We start from the raw sequence: 15234 nt of genomic DNA, 5'->3' as shown, positions 1-15234 counted from the left end.
GAGAAAGGAGCAGAGAGTAAGGGAGACTGATAGAAGGGATGGTTAAGGATACATTTACGTATGTGTGTAAATGTCAGAATGAAACTTCAGCTTGTATAATACATGATAGTAAACATTCTAAAGACCAAGTTCCAATAAAAGAAAAAGGTGACTGAAGAGACATTGATCAAGATGCATTACAATCATTAGTCAACAGATTTGAGTTGAAACCCCTTTGCATTGCTTAAAAATATGTCCTTATATTCATCAGAATACTTTTTACATACAAGCACACACACACACACACACACACACACACACACACACACACACACACACTGAAATAGAATTCCTCTCCATATGTAGTTTAAGAGATACTTGAAGACATACTTTCTCACCTCATCTGGCAATTAATAAAAGTCATTACATAAAGCCATCAGCCTACCAGTTATAAAAATCAGCCTAACAGCCAAGAAAACTTAAATATGAACCCAAAAAAACTTTTACTGCTGGGGAAGTAGGTCTGAAAAATTCCCTATTCCAGTCCCCTCTCCTGACAGATGAACAGAGGCCTGAAGTGACTGTACAGGTCACCCAGCTGCTGAGCGGCCCACGGCAGATCTAAGCCACGCCTCCCAAGGAACCACACGCCCTGGGACTGAAGTCAGAAGGTTGCTATGGTGTCCAAGTCACAACACAAAACGTGGGAATCCCCAAATATCCATGTGATGTGTGTGTATGCAAACACTAAAAACACTATAGGCAAAAATGAAGAATAAGAAGGCTGTTAGGGCACCAGTTTCTGATTCCTCCACACTTAAACAAGCATGATTTTTTTGTGCTTTAAAAACAAAAGAAGCTGGGTGCTGGCCTAGCCACTCAGGAGGCTGAGATCTGAGGATCACAGTTCAAAGTCCACCCGGGAAGGAAAGTCTGTGAGACTCTTACCTCCAATTAACCACCAGAAAAATGGAAGTGGTGCTGTGGCTCAAGTGCTAGAGTACTATAGCCTTGAGCAGAAGATAACAGGGACAGTGCCCAGGCTCAGAGTTCAAGCCCCACAACTGACCAAAAAAAAAAAAAAAAAGAAGAAGAAGAAGAAGCCAGGTGCTGGTAGCTCCTGCCTACAATCCTAGCTACTAAGAGGGTTAAGATCTGAGGATCGTGGACAAGAAAGTCCATGAGACTTTTATCTCCAATTAACCAATTCTAAGCCAGAAATGGAGCTGTGACTCAAGTGGTATAGCACTAGCCTTGAGTGAAAAAGCTAGGGGACAGAATCTAGGTGTTGAGTCCAAGACCCAGTACCAACACATATGTGCATGTGTGGGTGTGCACAGGCACACACACACACACACACACACACAAAATATACACAGAAGATTAGAATATCAAGTAGAACCAAACATAACTTTGACAAGAGGAGTCCTAGGCATGATGGGAAAAATTATGGCAGAGGAAAAAGGCATTTAGTCCTAGGACATGCTTCTGAGGAGGTAAGAGTCTCAGGGAACACTGAGCTGCATGGAAACACTTGTATATCCACAACATACTCTGTGATCATCTTAGGGGAATTTGGATCCTCTATACATTTTTTATGGTGGGCTCCTCTACACCTGAACTGCTTGTAAACAAACGCATTATCTCTGACACTCCTCAGATATTTCTAATTATTTTTATGGTCTGGTTCTATTTTTTTAATTACCAAGTTTACCCAAATAACTTTAGTTCCATTAATTTGTAAAGTCCCTTGGGGTTTCAAACTGAATGAGGTTTTCCAAGTTCTTTAAGCTTTGAAACTAGAATGGAATAATCTCAGTTTAGTTCTAGAAGCCAGCATATTTTCCAATCATAAACCTAGACTTGGTCTTTCTAAAGCTTCATTGTGAGATAAAAATATAACAGGACATATGTGTTAACAAGCATCTAAAATTAAATTCATTGGCAAAGATCTCTGAAAAATCTGCAAATAACTATGTCTGAAACAGACACTGAAAAAATGACAGTTCAAAGTAAGTACAATGAAGTGTTAACTGTTACAGAATTTAATAATGGGTTTGTGTGTGTTCAGCTCTTTGATTTTTCTGTATTTTTGACATTTTAAAATAAAAAGTAGGGTAAGTGGCACACACATGACCATGTATGCAAACACCTATGTATAGTCAATCCAAGAAAAACACCATGCTTTATTATGTGCCTAATCAAGACTAAATACTGTATCAATTGTTGCTACCCTGATTACAATTAAAGACATGAATATTTAACACTGGGTACACATGTATGTTCATGTGCTCCTAAGGGATTTTGTGTCTATCAAGAGAAGAGTGTAAAAGAGAAGAGTGTCAAAGGAGTATAAAATGATCAAATATGGCATAGGCTACCTCTAAGATAAAAAGAATTTTGAGGTCTGGGAGTTTAGTTCAGTGACGAGTATTTGCCCTGCATGTGCAATTACAAAACCTTAGGTTTGATCCCCAGACACACACACACACACACACACACACACACACACACACACACACACACATCCCATTTTCACATAAGTGATTAATAAAACCTCCGAGTATGGTAGAACCACCTTGCGGTTCAAGATCAACATGCTAAAGAGCAGAGTGCATTGAGCCAAGACACAATGGGTCTGAGAAGTCAGTGTAGCTGTGTCTTCATTCAGCAGAAGAGCAGGAGCTACTGCCCTACTTTCTCCCCACCATGGTCACATGCCTGCTCAACTGGCAACACCAGCCCATCCACCATGAAAAACGTCAGTCACAATGGAAGAGCCTACATGCTAGAGGTGGAATCTTGCCCCACTTCAGTGAGTTCACTGTGTCCTAGTCTCCTGAGTTTGCCTTATGTTACACCTCCAGCTAGAAATTACAGTCTAGATGTTCTCAGGCAGGATGTTCTACTTGGTTTTGAGTTTAAGCATGTGCTCGATCCGTATCTGTCATTCAAGAGCTGAAAACTCCAGCTCCCTGGGCCATATCTTCTCCCTAGAGAGCGATGGATGAACTAGCACTTTTCCACACCCAGTGGCTCATAATGCAAAATCAAGAACATTGTGTAAAGGACACGGACCACAGCCCAGTTGGCTACAGTTCTCAGCACTAAGGAATCTGCTCTGGCATTCCACACCCAGATCACACAAGCAGCAGGTAGCAGCTACAGAAGATGTGGTGATCCAGTGAAGAGATACAGACTGACTTTTGTAGCCTTGGGCACACAAGAGTTTCAAACTTACCCACGAAAGAAGTGTGGAGGGAGGACTCTCGTGTAATCATGAACTCGTTCATTCATCCAGAAGGAGCTGGCTGGATGCACATTTGTCATCAATACACAGCTCTGGCAACAGAAAACAGATATAGAGGTAGTGAGAAACAACTCATCAGAATTAGAATTCTGTAATTAAAGCCCAATTCTTCAGCATTCTCTTGTGACCCAAGAAGGGAGAATCTGATGTTGGAGGTATGGGTAGGTTGGTAGAGTGCTAACCAATAAACAAAAGAGTCAGATACTGAGTTGAGTTCCAGTCTCCGACCTAAAAGGAAAAAAAAAAAAAAAAGAAGGGAGAACCTGAAAGAGAAATCAAGGGTAAGTGACTACAAAGAAGATAAAAGGATCTTTTACTATGCTAACTTGTGGAGAGTTACTGTTTCATCCTATAACTTCATATGACTGAGCAACTCTATAGATATATGTGCAAGGAGAAAGGAAAGGAGCACGAGTAAATGAAAGTGGGGACAGATATAGATGGATGACCAACAGACAAGAGAGGGAGAAAACACACTAGCTGAACAACAGATAATAAGTGGACAGGTGAGTAGACAAAAAAAAAAGGTAGACATAAATGGAAGATTAATAGATAGATAGAAAGGCAGGTAACCAATGATACTCCAATAGATAAGATAAGCAGGCACGGTGAGCATACTGTTACCAAGAGATGCAACAGGGAAATTCTTGTCTCACTCTCACTCAAATGGAGAGAGGCAGTCAGAAAAAACAGAGGAGAAAAAAAAGCATGAAAAACTTCAGAGTGAGACATAGATGCAGATGGTTAATGAGAGTGAGTAGCACAAAGCTAGTTTAAATTGGAAACAGAGGAAATGGCTCTCTGAGATGAGAGTAGGCCAAAAAGCTAGGGGAAAGACCCTCAAGTGAAGCAAGGATCCGAGATGAGGTGAGAAGCAGCACATCTGGAATCCTTTCCCTGGATTATGGAGAATCTAAGTGCAAGTGGGAACAGATCGGATTTAAATGCTTATGAAGAAGAAAATCTGGGCGGGCGCCAGAAAAACGCTGGGTGCTGGTGGCTCACATCTGTAATCCTAGCTACTAAGGAGGCTGAGATCTGAGGATCTTGAAGCCAGCCCAGGCAGGAAAAGTCCATGAGACTCTTAACTCCAATTAGCTACCATTAAACCAGAAGTGGTGTTATGGCTCAAAGAGAACTAGCCTTGAGCAAAAAAGCTCAGAGACAGTGCCTAGGCCCTGAGTTCAAGCCCCACACCCCCCCACACACACAAAAAAAGGAAATCTCTGGGTTGTTTCTCATATTTGGAGACTACCGTGTGTGTGTGTGTGTGTGTGTGTGTGTGTGTGTGTGTGTGTGTGTGTTCTGCTCCCCTGAATGTGGTTAAAAACCAAGGGCTCACTAATCAACATACCAGAAAGAACTTCCTTTCTTTTATTGTTTAAAAGGGAAAAAAATGGATTTCTTTCGAAGAGACTTATATTTTTACCCATTCATTATTCATTTATGATTTGGCCTTAGTATGTTACTCGGGCTGACCTCAAACTCAGGAACACGAGTGATCCTTACACTTTAGCCACCTGAGTGCTGGGAGCCTAGTTCTTTTTTGTGGTAGTGGGCACTAAATCCAGGGCAACATGCTTGCCAGGCAACTGCTGTAGCACCGAAGCCATGTGGAAAGGAATGACAGAAACGGCCCCTATGTGCCGCCGCTGCCCTTCTCCTTCCTGCCATCACACTCCGTGAGTGAGTCACACCTGCAATTCCAACCATTCAGGAGGCTGAGATCTGAAGAAGATACTTCAAAGCCAGCCCCGGCAAGAAAGTCCATAAGACTCTTATCTCCCCTTAACCAACAAAACCTGGGAAGTCGAACTGTGGCTCAAGTGGTATAGTGTCAGCCTTGAGTGAAAAAGCTAAGAGGCATTGCTCAGGTCCTAAGTCCAAGCCCAAGTACTAGTGTGTGCATGCACAAACACACACACACATAGGATATGCACAATAAATACATTTGTGAGTTATCTTGTGCCCAAAATGCTTAGGACCAAAAGCACTTTGAAATTTTTCTGGGTTTTTCAGATTTTGGAACATTTGCATGGATGTCACCAGAAGAACATATCTACATTGAAAACCTGAAACCCAAAACCTTTTGAATGCTAACATAACCCTCAAAAAGTTAGAGAGCATCCAAACATGGTGGCTCACAATGGTCCTCCCAGCACTTGGGAGGCCGAGGAAAAAGGAGTATAATGAGTTCAAGTCCAGCCTGGTATTGGGGACCCTGTCTTTATTAAAGTTTCAGCTTTCTGAGCATTCAGTTTTGCAAGTCAGGGTGCCTGCCCTATCCTACGTTAGGGTGGTATCGGCATACAGTACAGTCCCCAACAAAGAACAGAGAAGACCGAGACTGGCATCGCATTCCAGCTTACACACGACCCCAGCACTAGCACAGACGCCTTGTTTGGATGGTCTCCGCATGTGGTTTTCTCAGCTATACTGTGAATATAAGCCAGGTATTAGTGGCTCGTGTCTATAATCCTAACTATTCAGGAGGTTAAGATCTGAGCATCAAGGTCGGAAGCCAGCCTGGGCAGGAAAAGTCTATGAGACTCTAAAGTTAACCACCAAAAAGCTGAAGTAGAGGTGTGGTTCAAGTGGCAGAGCATCAGCCTTGAGGAGAAAAACTAAACAACAGCAACCAGGCCTAGAGTTCAAGCCCTGGTACTGGCACTAAAAAGAGAAAGAAAGAAAGAAGACATTCACTACTTACAAGGTTACTCTAAGTGTTTAAGGTGATAAATGCATGAAAGGTACTCTGAGAAGTTGTTTAAACATAAGGAATGCTCCAAGCAGCAATACACTTAACTAGACTTACATGCACATAGTCATCGATGCCAAAAGTTTGGTTACAACAATGATTCATGTCATAGAAATATAACTAGGTGAACTGGGTGAACTTTCACTTACAGTCTCGTAGAAAATCAGATCTCGGGCTGGGGATATAGCCTAGTGGCAAGAGTGCCTGCCTCGGATACACGAGGCCCTAGGTTCGATTCCCCAGCACCACATATACAGAAAACGGCCAGAAGCGGCGCTGTGGCTCAAGTGGCAGAGTGCTAGCCTTGAGCGGGAAGAAGCCAGGGACAGTGCTTAGGCCCTGAGTCCAAGGCCCAGGACTGGCCAAAAAAAAAAAAAAGAAAATCAGATCTCATACATACAGACCTTTTTAAAGTCACATTTCTTAGATGCCTCTTTCAGATTAACCTACCTTCAGCATGTGCATATTCTCTTCACATCACACAGATGGGGGTCTAGCTGCCCATTAATTAAGAATTAGTAAGAATTTTAAAGAATTAGTAAGAGGACAAGTATAACAATATCTCAAGACCACAGGTTTAACAAGGGAGACCTGTGAGAATTTCAGTCTATGAGCATCAAGGTATTATTAGGTAAACTATATCTACAACCACAGATGGGTAATTTGCATTTTCAGTTACACAAAGAGAGTAGTACTCATACTACAAGAGCATGCAGGCACCATGTTTGAGTGAAGTCATTAATCAACAAGTTATTCGTGCCCTTTTCCACATGAACACCAGCCCTAGCTGGCGCCCTAGAGCTGCCCGCCCGCCTGCTTGCTGCCACGACATCCTATCTGACATGTTCTCCCTTAAGTTTCCAGAAATGAAAGCAATTAGGTACAATGCTCAAGATTCAGCCCTCTTACCCCATTCTCCAAGCTGAATGTGATCCATATCTTAAGCTACATCATAAAGTAAAAAGAAATAAAATTAGCCAAATGCTATTAGGTCACCTGGAATCCTGGCTACTTAGGAAGCTGAGGTCTAAGGATGGAGGTTCGAAGTCAACCTGGGCAGAAAAGTCTGTGAGACTCCATCTCCAATTAACCAGCAAAAAAAAAAAGCTGGACTGGAGATGTGACACAAAACAAAAAGTAAATGAAATCTCCAAAATGGGAAGACTACTCCTAAAGAAATGCTACAACATTACCCTCCACCCCTAAAAGTTTCTTTTCTAGGTCTAGACTGAGTTGAGAGTACCCAAGTTTATCAATTCTTTTCACTGGTGGGTAACCAGGTACAAGAGTCAATAGCACTCACTCAGCTCAAATCAGCCATGGTCAGTGAGAAATTGCTAGAGAAGAAAAGGATCTGGTGACTTTCATACCATGCCCTTAACACATGCTCCCCAAGCCTCCCCAATGAGGTAAAGAGAACACAATTCTTCCTGAGAAACTCAGCTCTCAAGTTCACACTTTCCTCCAGTTATATCCTCTTTCTGAGCATCATCTCCCTGAATAAAGAAAAACGAAGTCTGAACGTTTCTGGGTGTAGTTAGCTTTGTTATCAGCTGGGAAGCTTATCAATCCAAGACTCAGTAGGTGCTAGAATAAAACAATGCAGCTCATGGGACATTTCCCAGACCCACGAGGGAGAAATGCAACTCTGATGCCCCTTAGCCCCTCGTATGACCCTGGCTTGTTAGATCCTTCTGGAATCTCCACTCCCAGGTGGATGGCTGAGTGTGTCGAGAACCTCAGAGACTTATTTCAAAGGCAGAATGAACAATCACTCACTCAAAGGCCATTCCCAGGCATCAGATAAGACTACTGTACATTATGTCTGCCATACAGCCTCAAAAACCATCTCTCCAGCCTCCACCAACACTAGCGCACTATTCTCACAGAATGAGCTGCCTGTGGCCCAGTCTTTAAATACTCAGCTATGATAATAGTACACACACACACACACACACACACACACACACACACACACACCACCATCACCACCACCAATAACATCATCACTTATACCAAGTGCCCTTGGTAACTCAGAATGGATCTTTCTGAATGTGAATGTTTTAAAAGAGTTCTACAAATTCTTACTACTCTTCTGAGGGTATGGATGGACAGTCTCAGTCATTTCATCTTGAATCACCTTCAGTTGTGTGTATGTGTGTAGTGGGACTTGAATTCATGGCCTCCCACTCTTGAATGGCTGTTTAGCTCAAGGCTGGCATTCTATCACTTGAGCCACACCTCTACTTCCAGCTTTTGGTTGGTTAACTGGAGATAACAGTCTCTTGGAATTGTCTTCCTGGGGTGGCTTCAAACTTTAATCCTCAAATCTCAACTCCCTGGGTAGCTAGGATTACAGGCTAAGCCACGGCACCCAGCTTCAGTCTTTAAGGCACATAACATGATATAACACTACAGGATTACCATAGCTGTGCCAGGCAGGATATATGTGCCTGGTTTCATTAGGGACCTTGCCTCAAAGCCTTAGGGCTTGATTTCTGGCATTTTCCTGGTCCCTGTATGTACTTGGCCATTTTTCTATTGTATTTTCTAGCACATGTGTAGATACTTCTAAGAATCCTCCCTCTCCTCTCCCCCTCCCTACTGAGATTCATGCCAATTTCAGCTTCTACAAGCCAGGCTGCCCTTCATTCAGCCGACTGATAGAACTCGGTGGGGGAATACAGAATGATGCTCTCCATACAGACCTGCAAAGTGACCATTCTTTATCATTTCCAGTGGTCCATGCCATCTATGCCCCCCTAAATTATTCACACATGCAGTTCTAGGGAAAGCTTACATCATTTTATTTAACAACACAAGCCACATCTATAACAGCATTGTAACCCCATGGAAAAGAGAGGAGGCAGAAAATCACCTTGTAAAGAAGACGTAAGTGTTTAGGGACCAGGACACCTCCTAGTGAGCAGAGCAGTACACACCTCCTTCCCTCTTTCTTCCACCTGTGAAATCACCCTTTGTCTATCTCCTCTTCTTCCAGCCCTCAATACTCACAAGAATCCCATCCTCATTATTAGCATCTGTTCAAAGAAAGAGAGAAGAGGAAAGAGGAGATGGGAGGAATAAGACTCATAAGAAAATCTACCAGGAGGCTTGTGTGAGGTAGAAGCAGTGTTAAGAATTAGTAGAGCTAGCAAGAGCTGAGAACTCATGCCCATAATTCTAGCTACTCAGGAGGCTGAGATCTGAGGATTAAGGTCAGGATCAGTCCAGGAATGAACATCTGTGAGATTCATATTTCCAATTAACCAGCTGGTCTCAGACTGCAATCTTCCACATCCCAGCCCCCTGAGGACTAGGATAGCAGGCAGAAGTCACTGTGCTAGGCTTAGACACAGCTTCTGAGGTGCAGCACAATACAGAGACTTGATGGCTTGTTTTTCAGAGGAGTGCTTTATCACAAAGGCAGTGTCAACTACAATCCCTTTCCTGGTGCCTTGAAAATTAATAGCTGGGTGTCTGTAAACCACTGGGTGTCTCTAAACGAGAGAATGAGTGAACAGAGGAGGAAGCCAGATTCGAGGAAAATGTGGACAGTCATCCTCACACACAGCAATATCACGGAGGACTGCAGAAGCAGTCAATCTTTTACCCTCCTAAACATTTTCAAAGCAGTTACACATTTTCTTCCTGGACACTGAACACAAACTAATAATTCAATAAACAAAGAAACACTTTCTAACCAGCTGCCACATTGCAGACCTTCAGGAAACACTGACTTCAGAGCCCTGAATCTTGGCGGAGAAAATCCTGGCTGCTGCAGCATTGCCAGAGAGACCCGGAGTTCAGCCAGGGAAGGCATGTTTCTAAATGTCTCAACTGTCCTGCCCTCTGGGGGCATTTCATGGGCTATTCCCACAGCAGGAAATGCTGGTCAGGACAGATGCAGATTTTATAGCAAAGTATTACATGGTATTTTAATCTTTCTATAGGTTTAAAAAAAACCTTGAATATTGTTGTTGTTCTTGAATACATTTTTTAACTATTTACTGAAAGCCAAATACCGTGAGAGAAACAAACCAACAAACCTTTATCTATACACTTGTCTGTAAAATGTACAGTTAGATTTCTGAAAACAAAGGATGTGTATGTCTTATTTAAAAAATCCCTTTGAAACACTCTTCATAAACATTTTCACCTCCTCCCCTTAACAAACAGTCCAAGTAAGATAAAGAGGTGCCAGGCCACTGAGAAGGTCCTCGTGACACTATGTCAATGGTACAGAAATCCCAGATTAAAAAGTCTTACACAATGTTAACAAGCACAAAACTGATAGTTGCAGGCCAGATAAGCATGCCATGTTCTGGAAGGTGAGAAAAACACTTGACAGAAGGCTCTTTGGGTTTTCAACTCATCAAGTAATTGGGGAGAAAGGAGTGCATGCCAGAATTCCAACTGTTTCTGTCTATTCTACCAGCATATGCAAATCACAATATCCCAGTGTCTACTGGGAACTTTTTACACACAACCCAGTTCTACTGGCTACAACTGACAAGAAGCTCATTTCACATGCAGGACTGCATAAGTCCCAGTGAACAGAAAGGGCCCCGCTAGGCACTGTGAATACAACATGACATACAAGGTCAAGTCAAGTCAGCACCACCTATACAAGGGCCTAGAATTAGCAGGGGAGACAGCAAACAAATTACACAAAGAGGAGAGATAAGCTGTACCCCTAGGATGGGAGCAAGAAGGCACCGGAGAAAAGGATATCAGACGCTGTCCTTAGGCCAGTGCTAGTGGCTCATGCCTATAATCCTAGCTACTTGGGAGGCTGAGATCTGAGGATCACTGTTGGACCCCATCCCTGGCAAACAAATCCGAGAGCCTCTTAGTTCCAATTAACCATCAAAAAGTCAAATGTGGAGGTACAGCTCTAGTGACAGAGCACCACCCTGAGGTCCAATGCCCAGTACTGGCATTAAAAAAAGAAAGAAAAAAAAAAAAAAGAAGCTGACCTTGTTTTAAATTAATACTCTCTCTGAAACAGAACTTATCAGCAGCAATGATAGTTAAGCTCTTCAAGTTAAACTGGAAGAAGAGATAAAGGGTTTGGATCCATCTGAAAAGGAGAGGGAAGCAGAACACACCTGAAGGAAAACATCAACTTCTGCAAGGGAGCAAAGGTGATTTCAAGGATACACGGAATGCATTTCCAGCAGGGGCAGAGGCTTACGCCCATTAAGGCTGGGGTGGAGAAAGCCCACCGAGGAAGAAAGCCCACCAGCAGCCCACAAGGCTCATTCAGTGCCAGGGAGCAGCTCCTGGGAGAGAGGGTTCCCACCGGGCAAGATGATGTCAGGCTGGGCAGAGACGGAAGGCCTTGCTGGCTGGCCCGGCCTCAAAGAATGTGTCCGACTTGGATGTGAGGAACAATGCAGGCCCAACTTCTTGTAAGGAATCAGCATGGATTTACAGGGCATACAGACCAGGCAGCCTGAGATCTCCCAGACGCAAACAGTGTCGAGGATGACGGAAGGCAGCACTGAGTGGGAACAATGAGAAAGGCAGATCATGACACCAGATGACAGAGGCTGCAGAAAGCCAGGCCTCCTGGACTTTATTCTTTATAAGTTCTGGCAAGAAGACCGAGAAGTGAGCAATCAACGAGCCCTTTCCCACAGGAACTCGGTGGCTGTCAGTCAATGCCGTGTGAGATTCAACTGGAAAGTGGGGGGGTCATGGCGAACATGAAGTAGGGAACCCTACACAGTGTTTGCAGAGGAGAAAGCACCCCGTCATAGGATCAGAAGCCCAAGCATCAGTGCCAACAGTGAAAAGCTGGGGGCTACACCCCCGGGCTGCTAACACAGCAGTCCTGCCTCTGGTCCTCAATCCACCAACTCATCTCTCCGTGGGAAATGAAAGTGACTCCATCTACCTCCCAGATCTGCCAGAAAACAAAGGGAATCTCCTGACACAAAACCAGGGACAATTAGCAAATATTGTAAAAGAAATGTCAGTTCCCCTCTCCTCCCCGCCCCTCCTAGTTTCTATATCCTGACATGAAACCAGACTTTCTTTCACAGTAAGCAGCACTAATAAAAATGCTGAATTATTTTTAACAAGTGCAAGGTTAGCAAGATGACTCAGTAATACCAAGGCCAGCCCTAGATGTCCGTTACTAACAAAAACTCAGTCACTACAAAACCTTTTAAAAAAATATTTCTCTAAGCCGTGTACTGGCAGCTCAGGACTGTCATCTGAGTCAGGAGGCTGAGATCTCACTATCCTGATATCCTGGCTTCAGACCAGGCTACTAAGGAGAGAAAAGTCTGTGAGACTTCACACAGACTTTTCTCTCCAATTAACCAGCAAAAAGCTGAAGGTGTAGCTCAAGGGGTAGAGCACTAGCCATGAGTGAAACAGCCAACTGAGTGCCCCAGTACTGGCACAAAAAACATCATAGATACACACACACGCGCGCGCGCGCACACACACACACACACACACACACACGCTAAAGATATGGTTCAAACAATACAACACTTGCCTAGAAAGTTCAAAGCCCTGAGTTCAAACACCAGCACTCCCAAGAAAAAAGTTCTCAAACAAGGGAGGGGGTAACAAGTATGACAAGATATGTGCTACCTTACATACGTAACTGTAACCTCTGTATATCACCTTGACAATAAAATTAAACAAAGAAAGAGAGAGAGAGAGAGAAGTTCTCTATAGCGGCTGAAGGTGAATTCAAAGGAAAATGTCCATTGAGAAACCTGAGCAAGGGTCTGGGAATATGGCCCAGTGGCAAGAGTGCTTGCCTCATATACATGAAGCCCTGGGTTCAATTCCCCAGCACCACATATATAGAAAACGGCCAGAAGTGGCGCTGTGGCTCAAGTGGCAGAGTGCTAGCCTTGAGCAAAAAGAAGCCAGGGACAGTGCTCAAGCCCTGAGTCCAAGGCCCAGGACTGGTAAAATTAAAGAGAGAGAGAGAGAGAGAGAGAGAGAGAGAGAGAGAGAGAGAGAGAGAGAGAGAGAGACCTGAGCAATTATTTGGAGATTGCTGCCTTCTGATATTTATAAGCAATTTTTAAAAACATATTTTCATAATACTCTAAAATCAATAGCCATTAGACTCAGGCTTCCTCCAATGACAGAAAAATATGGGCAAGTGATGTGGATCCTTTTCTGAGCTTGGCCTAAGGCTAAGCCAACAAGAAAACAACAGTTCTTTACAAAAGAAAAGAAAAGAAAATTACCTATCGTTAATTATGGTACTAAGCACGCGTTAGGAATTTCTGGACTAAAAGCCGCCTGCTATATATACTTCGGGCCCAACGTATAGCAAATTACAGGGATGTTGAGAAATCAAGCACCAATTATGGTAAATTATTAAAAGAATGTTGGGGGAAGGAATTTCTAACACTCAGTAGCAGCAAAAATGTGAAGAAGAGTCTTATTTTGTTTTGCTTTACTCGTGCTGGTTTCAGGATTTTGCCCTTGGTATGCTCTCCTGCTCAGCCGTCCACCCTCCCCTTCTCTAGGTACTAAGTTAGAAAGTCCACACCAATTAGCCTCCAGGGATAATAGCTAAACATTTGTTCCTACCCCAACCACAACCACAGAATTCTCTTGTTGAAAGGATTGCAGACCCTTAATTGTAATCACTTCAGCAAGAACTCAACAACATATTTTCCATAGTTATTTCGTTAGCTGCTATTCCGTGAACATGAATGAGTAAAACCTCAACTAGAAATGAGCGGGGAGATAAAACATGGGTCTGGGAGGACAGTGATAGGCATTTATCAACTTTTAGCACGCGGAACACATTACAGGGATGCAGACTAGGAACTATAACCTGACCAGCAAGCCGATGCCCTGAATGAAGGATCCACCCCTCCTACCTCTTAACCCACCTCGGGAAACTCCCCCACTCCCAAGAGTAAAACCCCAAGTCAACCACAGATCCTCCAGACTTCGGGATGGCTGCGCTTGAGATGGTACAAAAGCGTTCCCAGACAGACAACCCTAGGTTTCTCTGCAGTGTTAAAAACTTTTTCACTTTTTCTCCTAAGTTCCCAGATGGCTTTGCCCTAGCACACTCCTGCCTGAGGCCTGGCAGGTTCTCTGTTCATCATGAATATTCTAACTCTTTTGTCAAATCTTGTTCGCACTTCATTCAAAACCTTAAAAAGAGACTCCCCAGCGGCACTGGGTGTGGAAAATGGAGGCAAAACCATTGTAGTTCCAACCCCCAAAAGGAGCAAAGCTAAAATTACAAGGGTGAAGGTTTTCTTGAAGAGCTGGTTTTATTTTTCTCCCAGTAACTGAGATTGAACTCAGGGCCTCTGAAACACTCCACCACTTGAGCCACACCCCCCAGTCCTTTAGCTTTCAGTTTGTTTTTCAGACTGGCTAAATTTGCCCCAGCCATCCTTATATAGTGATTCTCCTCTTTCTAATTCATTACGTTTTAGTTCCAAAGTAGTAACAGGAAAAGGCCAATGTACTATGTATCTTATCTTTAACCTTCCAGAGGAACACTGCCTCACAGACATTCCCGTGACGTATGTTTTAAAGCTGTTCAGCCTTAGTTATACAGAGGATCTCTCTTTTTATTCTGTATTTGAACATTTAAATAACTATGCCCCCTCAGTTGCCTATTCCATTCCCTCTCTCTGTAAGAGAGAAATCCAGAGAAGCCGTCAGTCACACACCATGCCCAGTACCCCAGTACTGCTCCTCAAATGACACCCTGTCCAGAACCACAGCTGTACTGTCCATTCTTACTCGGAACTTCACGGAGATCCATTCGCCTACCAGCTGCCCACAACCTTTGAACACCCACAGCCAGCTCCCTCTCCATCTCCACCCTGACTGACAAGCCACACCTCCACCTTTGGCTTTTTTGTGGTTAACTGGAGATGAGGGCTTGGGTGTGCCCAGGCTGGCTTCAAAGTGAGATCCCCAGATCTCAGCCTCCTGAGTAGCTAGGACTCCAGACATGAGGCACTGGCACCCAGAAAAGATTAATATTCTTAACTTTATACAGATAAACTCATGGCACTCTATTTTACAAACTTCTAACTTTAGAAGCCAACTGATCCTGATAAGGGGTGAGACGCAAGCAGTCAAGTCTGATGATGAATTTCCTTTTAATTGGATTTCCTGTATCCATTTCAAACTATTCAATGACACTTTAGATGGTTGATTGAACCTG

General features: G+C 43.5%; 1 protein-coding gene across 5 annotated transcripts in view; it reads right to left on the bottom strand.

Moving 5' to 3' along the window:
- Window positions 1–15234, bottom strand: part of Tiam2 (TIAM Rac1 associated GEF 2) — a 172351-nt gene that overhangs the window by 102334 nt on the left and 54783 nt on the right. For 4 of the 5 annotated variants that reach the window (XM_048354337.1, XM_048354340.1, XM_048354339.1 and 1 more), the window contains exon 2: window positions 3221–3321. The gene's annotated coding sequence lies outside the window, so the exon portion shown is untranslated. Of the gene's footprint in view, window positions 1–3220; window positions 3322–8925; window positions 9089–15234 lie in introns of all 5 variants that reach the window. The other variant, XM_048354336.1, reaches the window with a different exon arrangement.

The sequence above is a fragment of the Perognathus longimembris genome, chromosome 9, assembly GCF_023159225.1.
Source record: "Perognathus longimembris pacificus isolate PPM17 chromosome 9, ASM2315922v1, whole genome shotgun sequence".
NCBI lineage: Eukaryota > Metazoa > Chordata > Mammalia > Rodentia > Heteromyidae > Perognathus > Perognathus longimembris.
Note: the sequence above shows the minus strand (reverse complement) of the source record. Positions and strands in the feature narration are given on the sequence as shown.